At 41.9% G+C, this 10,725-nt stretch overlaps 1 pseudogene; it reads right to left on the bottom strand.

The window, feature by feature from the left end:
• Positions 1–523: 523 nt before the first annotated feature.
• The window catches only part of LOC133896922 (ABC transporter A family member 7-like), a 34,754-nt pseudogene continuing 24,552 nt past the window's right edge, over positions 524–10,725 (bottom strand).

The raw sequence follows: 10,725 nt of genomic DNA, 5'->3' as shown, positions 1-10,725 counted from the left end.
TCACGGACTTCACATCGTACTACTTGTTGCTGGACTTCACAACAACAAATTGCTATCGAATAAATGTTACCCATTGAATCGCATCATATTTCATGGCCTGACTAGTAGGGTACCTAGCCCCCTCGGCCACCTCATTCTAAGTATACTCCCACGCCATCTGATTCCCTTCATTCACCACTAGGTTGTTAAAATCCGGATTGTTCCAGTTCGTAGGGACATGAGCATCGTCCTCATCATCCGATATGTCATACTTAGGGGCTTCGTCGGCCTCAAGATCACCCCGTTCCATCTGTTAAATTAAACCAGGGATACGTTCCCCCTTGTCTGCCTCATCGCTGAGTTCAATCGAAACATCTGATGATTTCCCAACATATGGTTCGCCAACCTCTTCTTCCTGTACCTCATCACCCTCCTCCTCCACATACCCTCCACCCTGCATCTCCCCAACTCTCTTCTTGTTCTTCCATTGTACAAGAAATATAGGTGACCAACCCCTTTGCACTACATAATGTAGGTATCTCCTCTAAACCTGGTTTTCCCTGAGCAAGTACACCTCCCAGTATACATCATCAGTCATATGGTTGCGCACAATGCTAATGGTTATCTCTTGAACCTCAAGGTCTATTTTGAAACCCTGCATCAACCAGTCGTATAAATATCCGACACTCTTTTAAATATCCTATTGACTCAAATACCGCTAACACTACCCCTTCCATACCATAAAAATGTCATAGTACCACTTATCCGACATCCCTACCAACAATCAACAAAAAAAACTCTACCATTATTACATGTATGGACAACTATATTCGATACATTTACAACTACAAAACATAAAAAATAACATATGTAAACCTACATCTAATAGTGCAAAAATGCTTAAGTCTTGTGTCCAACATTTTCTCTATACAGTTACAAAAATACATGCACCAACACTACGTCTAATATCACTAAATCATATATCTATTTGCTAAGTTATGTGTAAACCTATATCTCATTGCAAAACCATGTCTAAATCCTATATCTAGTTCTGAACATATATCTAAATAATAAATCTAATTGCTACCCTATGACTACACACTACATCTAATTGCTAACCTATATCCAAAGCTAGATCTATATTCTACACTATGTCTAAAACTATATCTAAGTTCTAACATATGTCTAAAGCTAGATCTAGCGGCTACCCTAATTAGTTTGTAAAAAAAGCAAAGGAAAAAATTTACCTTCTATTTCAGCAGGGCTTCGCTGCTTCCAAATCCCTCCCCTCCCCTCCCCTCCCCTCTCCTCTCCTTTCCTCTCCTCCTTCTCCTTCTCTCTGCTCTCTCTTCCTCTCTTTCCTCTCTGCTGGTGGATGACACAAATGACCGGGGTGTGAAGCCAGGGCACCGTGCCACCAATTTATATCGGAAAATGTGTCACCCTTTCAACGGACGACACATTTGTTATTACCCATCTAACGGGCGACGTCACCGTGGCAGCTATATCAGCGCCGCTATTTAATTCAATGTCGTTTGATCATGGGCTCCATAAGGTTAGATTTGCTATTTTTGAAATAGACGTGTAGTTTTGCAAATATTGAGAAAAAATATATAAAAAATTCTTCTCAGCTGTGTGAAAAACTTGGGCTATTTTCACCTCCTGCTTTGGCAGGTCAAACTTCTGAGTTCCAGATAGGTGATAGATCTTGTTTGCACTGGGCGAGAATTGATGGACTAGCTGTTCAACCTCTTGTTATTGGTCTGGCGATGTTGTCATCTTGAATATGTATGTTCCCCCATATCTACCCTTTAACTGCAGCGCATTGCAGTAACAAAGTCTTTTAGAAGTGGTTCTAGAGTAACTTTTTATGATTCAACAAGGTAATCTACCTCATTAATTAGGATTTCCGAGGCATTGGAAACCACCATCAACAAAGATCTCAAGACCATCACACAACACTTCTGACTCTTCCATTGAGTGTGCTGACGTACAGAATCACATTTGATCATCACTCACTTATCCAATAATCAGTCTTTTATTTTTGAAGTGATGGAGTAAGAGTCAAGGATTTAGATGTACAGGAGGAGAGCATCACTAGTGAGAATAATTGCACGGTTTCTCTTAGCCTCCTTCACAACATTCCACAGGTTATTTCTTGATGCTGGATCTAGTCCCGTGCTTGGCACATCCATGAAGACAACCTGAAGAATATTTACAAAGCTGCATAACTCATTTGTGGTTGGATGACGTTATATGAAATGACCAAAAAAATGAAAGCAAGAAATAGATTTACCTCCTCCATAGAGTCCCCAGTCAATGAGATTGCCACAGTAAGCCTTCTTTTCATGCCTCCGCTGTATTTCTTCACTTGCTTATTGCCAACATTACCATGAAATAGATTTACCTCCTCCACAGAGTCATCAATAGCCTGGCAGTAGAGAAGTTTAGACAAAATATTTTTTTTGAAGTTGTACAGTAGGGAAACCCCTACTGTGGAAATTCTATTAAAACTAAAAGAGAACGAAAAAGTGTTGTACACATAGTTATTAAGGCGTCGCCTAATTGACGCCTAGTCGTCGAGGTGCTCGTCGGCACTCGCCTCGCCATTTTTGAATGTGGCGTCCGCCTTGCCGGATATGGCGTCAATTAGGCATCGCCTTACTGCTACTGGATGCCATATTGAGGGAGGCGGACGCCGCAGGCCGAGCTAACATGCATGTTGGTGGGAGGAATTGGGAGCGTGCGCGGGAAAAGGAGTACGTGGGAAAGAGCGTGCGGGACAGAGTCCATACTTGATTGGAGTCTCCCGCCGTTAGGCTCCGTCTCATTAGATCTCCCGCAGTCTCGTCGACTGCCTCTGGTCGCCTCTTGTTATCTGCTGTCCACCGGTCCCCTTCCCGTTTGCCCGTCCCCTACCCTCCGTGCGGCGCCCTGCCTGTTCATCGGCACCCTACCCTCTGCCGGTCTCCTGCCCGTCCGTCAGCCCCTTGCCGTTCGTCGGCGCCTGGCTGCAGCTCGTTCACCATAAGTACACTCTATTTTGCTCTGCTTTGTGCTCTCTGCTCTGTGTTTGTTGCTCTGTGTAGTTGACTTGTGGAGAAAAGCAAATAAGCAATAGCAAAATATGTGTATTAGTTGGTCTGTGTATCAAGGATTCAAGGTAGAAGAGAAGTACAGTGCAAATCTGACTTGTGGAGAAAAGCAATAGCAATATCTGTGACTATGTGTAATTGTGTATTAGTTGGTCTGTCATTGTGTATCAAGGTAGAAGATTAGTTTCTGAATGTTGATAGATTGTGCTAAAAATTGAGGCTACTAGTTGAATTTTTTTCTCTCTTTGGATGGTTTGTATGACCAAACAATGGAGCACTTCCACTTTTGTGGTTCCAGACTTAATAGCTCTGTTATCATGAGCCATCAATTTTCAACCGCATGTATCATCCTAATTTTTGTTTAGATTAGGTGTAGTACATTGTTGATAACAGTATTTGCATAAATCATAGTTACGTTATTTTGCACTTGTGCTCTGCTTTGCCTTAATTAGAGGAGCTATTTATCATGTACTGCTATTTATGTTGTAGGAAAAGCAAGGATGACTGATATAGCAACAACAACTGCAAGTACCATGGCTAGAGCAGCTGAGCAGTTGGATCTAAAGAATGATCCAAAAAGGAAGGAAAAATCTAAAGACCTGGGATGGAAGTATTCATTTTGGCCAGAAATTGGAAATAGAAATTTGGTTCAATGTTCACTTTGTGACAAGAGATTAATAGGATGAATCAAGAGACTAAAGCAACACCTTGTTGGTGGATATGGAGATGCGCTAAAACGTGGCAAGGCTTCAAAAGCAATCAGGAAAGAAATACAAGAATATATGAACAAGAATAAAAGGTACCACCCACTAAACTTAGATGATGATGGAGGAGATGATGTAGTTGAGGTAGCAAGCGGTGTTGGCACTGCCTCTACTGTTGTTGGCTCTTGTGCTGCCTCTAGTGTTGTGCCAAGTTCTGGAACAGCAGCTAAAATGAAGCAATCCATCCTCAATTTTATGGTTCCACAACCAGTGAAGCAAACCAAGTCTGTTGTCAGTATGCTTAGAAAAAGTCCTGAAGCAGTTGTTCAGGAAAGGCATACCAAGGACATTCTTGCTCAAGTTTCCATTGAGTCAAATATGAGAACTAAGAAAGAAAGACATGTTGTGAATATGCATGTAGTGAAGTTCTTCTATGAGTGTGGCATTCCATTTAATGCTCCTAACTCAAAGAGCTTCGAGATTATGTGCGAGTCCATTTGACAGTATGGTCTTGGATACAAGCCTCCTAGCTACCATGAGCTAAGGGTACCCTTGCTGGAGGAGAGTGTGAAAGAAACGGATAAAATTAAGGAGAATCATGTGGAGGCTTGGAAGCAATATGAAGGCACACTCATGTCAGATGGTTGGACAGATAGGAGGGGACGTCACCTGATTAATTTCCTTGTCAACAGTTCGGAAGGAACCTTCTTCTTGGAGTTTGTTGATGCATCAAATGAAGTACATGATGCGAGGATGTTAGCAGATTTGCTTGAGAAGAGAATTGAGGACATCAGGAAAGAGCACGTGGTTCAAGTTGTCACCGATAATGGTGCTAACTACACGGCAGCAGACAAGCTTCTAATGGAGAGGATGCTGATACTGTTTTGGACTCCTTGTGCTGCACACTACTTGGACCTTATGTTGGAAGACATTGGGAAGCTAAAGGAATTCAAGAAGCCAATTCCACGTGCCAAATGAATCACCACATTTATTTATAGGCACGAGAGGCTTCTTAGTGTAATGAGAGAGAAGACAGGTGGGAGGGACCTTGTGAGAGCTGGAGCAACTCGTTTTGCCACATCTTTCCTTACTTTGCAAAGTTTGCACAAGCACAAAAATGTATTAAGATATCTATTTGTTGGTGAAGATTGGACTAGGTCCAAATTGGCAGCTACAGAGGCAGACAAAAGTGTGTATGAGGTTGTGCTTTCTAAAGAATTTTGGAATTTAGTTGAAGATTGCCTAAGAGCTTCTCAACCTTTACTTGTTGTGTTGAGGGTTGTTGATGGAGATGAGAAGCCTACCATGCCAGATGTTACAACACTTATGGCTGAAGCAAAGGACAAAATCAAAGCAGTTTTCCCTAGCCAAAACAAGTCAAGATTGCTCAAGAAAATCATGACAATTGTTGACACACGTTGGGTGAAGCGAATGGAGCAAAAATTGCATAGGGCTGCACTCTTTTTGAATCTAGGAAAGTTCTTTCCCATCCAAAAAAGAGGAGATGATGCATTTGTTGGTGAGCTAAGAGGGTGTTTCAATGATGTGTTTCAAAAAATGGTGCCCGATGTCGATCTTTGAAGAAAGATTGATAGACAAGCCATTCTCTATGAGGACCAGCGAGGAGACCAATTTTCAAATGAATCAGCTACCCAAAACCAAGCAATATTGAGTCCTGGTATGTTTTAAATTCAAAACTTATTCCAGCAATATTAATTTTAGCACAACTTAAATTTTTTAATTTTAATCTCTTGTTGTTCCAGTTGATTGGTGGCATGCATATGGTGGCCAGGCCATAGAGATACAAAAATTGGCAAAAGCGAATCACTAGTCTATACTGTTCATCCTCCGATTGTGAGTGCAATTGGAGCACCTTTGAGTTTGTAAGTGAAGATGAATCATTCTTTTTGAACTCTTCGGCTTTTAGCTATGTAAAATACATTTATTTTAACTCTCTTCGCTTCATTTGCCATTTGTAGATCCATACCAAGAAAAGAAACTGATTGGAGCACAAAAGATTAAATGATTTGACCTATGTTCAATATAATCAAAAAAATGAAAAATAGGTTTCAAATGCGGCATCAGGAAGGCCGCAACTATGATCCTTTAGTCATGGAGAATTTTGATTGGGGCAATGAATGGGTGGACCCATTGGCCGAACCAGTTCAAGGTCATTGTGGGACAAACCTTACATGGGAACATGTCGATGAGGCTATTGGTGAATCACAAAGGCTTCAAGGTCGCAATCTTCCTAGAAGAGCTTGTGGTGGTGATGTCATTAGCTATTCTCGGCGTCCAAGGGTGTGTGAAGATGAGGATGAGGTTGAGGTCCATGAGGATGAGGATGAGGATGAGGATGAAGATTTTATTCTTCATGATGATGATGATGTTGATGTTGATGACTATGGTGAAGTTCCACATGACACTAGTCAAGAGAGTGACGGAGAGAATATAGGCAACAATTTAGATGAATTCAACCTTGGTGATGATGACTATTGAGAGATGAGAGTGTTGGTTGTTGCTGTTTGCTTGTTTGTGTTTTAAAACTATGATGTTGTTATGTTACATTGTTGAACTATTTATGTTATTGATATGGACTTGTGGTATCATTTGTCTTGTACTCTTATTAAATTTTATTTGCTATTGCTGCGAGCCAAATTATTTCTATTTGCTGATGTTTGTGTTTAATTTCCTGCTATTGCAGTGCTGCTGAGTGCTAACTGTTGTCATATCTCATATACTTGTGGTGTTAGTTGTCATATACTAACATTCTTTTTTTTTAAATGCATATTGGCAGCATTGCAGATTGGGACAAGAGCAAAGAAAGGACAATGTCATCATCATTCATTAAGGTATGCTATTCAACATTACTGTTTCAAAATTTGTGCTTGTACATTCATGTGAAGTGAGTATGGCGTCGCCTCGCCGCACGCCATACTCCTAAAAGGTGTGAAGGTAGTCAAGCACCTCGTCTTGCCTTACCGTCGTAATAACTATGGTTGTACATCAAATGGACCCAGGAGGTCCAGAGAAAGAAAGGTTAAAGCTACAACACACTATTAACCCATGAGGATACAGACAAACTCAAAGGACTATTCATTCTGTTTAAATGAAGAAGAACATTATTTCTAAAGCAGGAAGCCCACAACTGAAAAGAGGGCACATCCCTGTGAAAGATTTTCATATTTCTTTGCTTACAGATCTCCCACGCTGCAATCATAAAAACCTCCATGAAGAAAGTGAATTGAAAACTGCTCTTAACTTCTTGAATCATGGCGAACAAGTGGCCTTGCATGGTTCCAAGCGATGTTTATGGAACATCAGTACCTAGTGGCAAAAGGGCATAGGAAGAACAGATGATAGGTAATTTCTTCCACATTTTGGTTGCAGAGGATGCAATTGTAATCATTACCATCAATGCGGATGTTTTTTTCTTCTGAGCAGATTTCTGGAGTTGAGCCTGTCCCTGAAAAGAAGCCATACAAAAACTTAAGTTTTTTTTGACATATTTGAATTTCGAAATCCAGTTGAAGGGAACTGGCGGGGAGATGGACTTGAAGGTGAAGGCATAGAACTTTCTAGACGAGTAGTTGCTTGACCCCCAATAACAGCTCTAGGTGTCAGTTTGATTGATCGAGATATGAGCTTGAGAGATCATCTCTTGCAGTGTCTGGAGTTCTTCATAGGCATGTTGGCTCAAGGGGAAATGAAACTGATCTTGAGTGACATGGAGCATGTATTGAGCCAAAGTGATGTTTTTGTTCTTAGCAAATGAGAAGAGCCTGGGGAGCTGCTCTTTAAGTAGTGGCCATTCCACACATCATACCATAATAAAATGGTGGAGCCATTGCCCAAAGAGTCTGCTATAATACTTCTGAAGTGGTCGCATAATTTCATAATGTCTCTCCACCAGATGGAGCCTCTGGGTGGTGTGATGTGCGGTATTAGAACCCCACTATAATGAGAATTCCATATGAGGTTGATCTAGGGGATGTCCATCTTGTTGTAGAATTTAAACAGGTGCTTCATTAAGATAGCTTCATTTAGTATTTGCAGGTTCACCACACGCAAGCCACCTTTATTTTTTTTGGGGTGCAAACTTAATTCCAAGCCACCAAAGGGTTCCCTTTAGCATTAATATCTGATCCTCTCCAAAGGCAATGTCTTCTAGCCCTGTCCATGCTATCGATGACTTTTTTTGGAAGTTTCAGAGTGAACATGGCATAAGTGGGGAGAGATGAAAGAGCTTAATTGACAAGAGTGAGTCTACCAGCCATGCCCAACAAGAAAGAAGTGGCTGACAGTCTCCTTTCAAACTTGTTCATCAGGGGTGAATAATGCTCCACTTTTAGTTTATGAGTTCCAAGAGGGAGGCCCAAATAAGTAAAAGGAAAAGAACCAATTTTGCAGCCAAAAACTCCAGCTAAAAGCTCCATCTTTTCTGCAACAACATTGATGGGGATTATGCAGGATCTCTGATGGTTGACCTTTAGCCCTGTGGATGTTGAGAAGGTCTATAGAAGCCCTTTTAGGCAAAAGATTTATCTCTAAGAGGCTTTCAGATAAGGATGGTGTCATTAGCATATTCCATTATTGGGAAATCAAGGGCATGGGGAATGCGCAAGGGATGGATGAGCAGACCTCTTTCAACAGCTTTGTTGACAATGTGTTGTAGAAATCAGCAGCAATGACAAAAAGCAATGGGGATAAAGGATCCCTTTGTCTGACCCCTCTCTTGCAATGAAAAGTCTTCCCAGGAACCCCATTATGTAGAACAGAGGAAGAACAAGAATTCAACATGGACCTAATGATGAGGACATCACTCCCTCGGATACATACAATGATCCTCCATTGAACTTTCAAGGTCCAATCACAAGAGCTCGCGCACGACAATTAAATTTAGAGGTGAGCTCGTTCCTAAGCAACTCTTTATATAATTTTGAGAATAGATTACTATCTAATAATTATGTGTTGTTTAGGAATCATGGAGAGGACAAGGAAACACATAGAGGAAGGCTTGGAGGCGTGGAGGAGCAGCTAGGACGTCCAACAACAGCAGGAGGTCCAGTCCAACTCGAGTCCGAATCAGCCTCGGCCTCCAGGACCAGCGAGCAATAAAACGGACGCCCAGGACGCATCCGGACTCCGTTTTCGACGATTCACATATGGTTGGAAAGATAATTTCATAAGGAAACCAATGGCGTTGGTTTGAGGTCCAAATTCCTTCTGAGTCAACAGGAAACGTCGAAACAAGTCAGCGTCCAGAATCTGTCCCGGTGCTGCGTCACCGTTTTTGGTCCGTTGGGCCATGTATCGTGTTGGAGTCCATTAGGGACGCGTCTAGGGGTCCTTGGCCGACCCTAATCCTTTATATACAGTAGCCGCCGCCCTAATTAGGGTTGGGTTTTGCTTAGATTATTCTGTCAAGAACAGTTTCGCCGTTTCGTCGGTTTGTGAGACCCCAACTCGTGAGATTAATCATTCATCTGCAATTTGGTTGCATTCTTCCTTGTTCTTGCTTGTGTTCTTCGATTCGCAGGCAAGGATTTTAGCCTTCTTGGCGAGGTCAACCGTGCAACGCCGGTGGATAACCAGAGGAGACGTGGTGCTGCGATTGCGGGGTTTCGGATCGTGTTGTTCGGAAGCCGGATCGACTTGTGTCTCGTTTCCACCAAATCGAGAGTTACCAGAACCTTTCAGAAGATCGGGAACCCTTGTTCATATTAAGTGGTATTCAGAGCTTCAGGTATACCGTTAGGTTCATATCTACCCTTAGTTTCGAGTGTTTTCGCCTTCGTTCCATAGTCCACTGCCATATCGTTTTTTTTCCTGTCCTACAACCCTTCCGCGCCTTTAGCTTTTGCATATTTCAGTTTCAGAGTTCGTCGTGTTGAGTTTGTGTCCTGGTCAAGGTCTTGTTGCTGGTTAGGTCGTGTTAGAGTCCAGTTCGTGTGTTTTCCCCCACCGTTTCCATCAAACCCTAGCCTCCGTCGCATATTTTCCCCACTTTCTTCCCGTTTTGTCCTCTAATTCGGAGTCGTTTCTCAAATCGGGCATAACTTTCGCATACGAACTCCGTTTTCAGAAAAGTCATAGAGTTTTTCGCATCGAAACAGCGTTTCGGATCCGTTCGTCCCCCGCTTTGCCGGGTTCGGCGAAATCAGAATTCCCAAATTCGCCTCCGAAGTTTGAGTTTTCAATTTCCAAATATTTTTCTCATTTTACGGCTGAACTTCAGAAAATTCTACAGGCCACGTCTTTCACTTGTTTAAGCTCAAATTTTCTGTGGTTCCCTCTTGTGTGCTCCTAAGTGAAAAAAAAATATCAAAAAAATAAAAAGAAAAAGTCGAATTTTCCCAAAAAAATAACGACAGCCCAAAAAAATAGAAAAAAGAGAGGGGCAAAAGAGGAACAATATCTAGAGGAGCACATAGAGAAGGGCAAAGTGAGCTGTGTTAGCGTGTGCTGTTTAGTTCTTTGTTTCTGTTGCTCTTGCTATCCATCATACTTGTTTCTCCACCTTGTTTAACACACATACTTGGTACTTGCAACACTTTAGGCCAGCAACGAGAACAAGTACTTGGGACTATAATTCAGCATTACTATCTGTTTCTGATTTGTGTTCCACATATACATATTTGTTCTCTTTGTGTGCCTTCCAAGCCCCACAGATTCTTCTGAACAGCACTGGTTTGCATCCCTGCAATCGCTCGCACGCCTTCCAGGTATCCTTTGCTTTGCTGGTAAGAACCCTGGTAAGAGCTTGGTAAGGTGTCTACCTTTGCTGATCTTGATTGAGAGGCACCACTCCATCTTTGTAGTACGATTATTAGGGATTACCTTCACTGTTTGTTGTTGTGTTTGTTTCCACAATGTCAGTTGAAGGAGATAAAACGCCAAAGGACTTCAAGGAGTGTGTCAGCCAAGAGCAGCTACAAGCTGTTGTA

Source organism: Phragmites australis, chromosome 17 (genome assembly GCF_958298935.1).
Source record: "Phragmites australis chromosome 17, lpPhrAust1.1, whole genome shotgun sequence".
In the NCBI taxonomy this organism is placed as follows: domain Eukaryota; kingdom Viridiplantae; phylum Streptophyta; class Magnoliopsida; order Poales; family Poaceae; genus Phragmites; species Phragmites australis.
The sequence above is the reverse complement of the archived record's forward strand: the minus strand, read 5'-3'. Positions and strand labels throughout refer to the sequence as shown.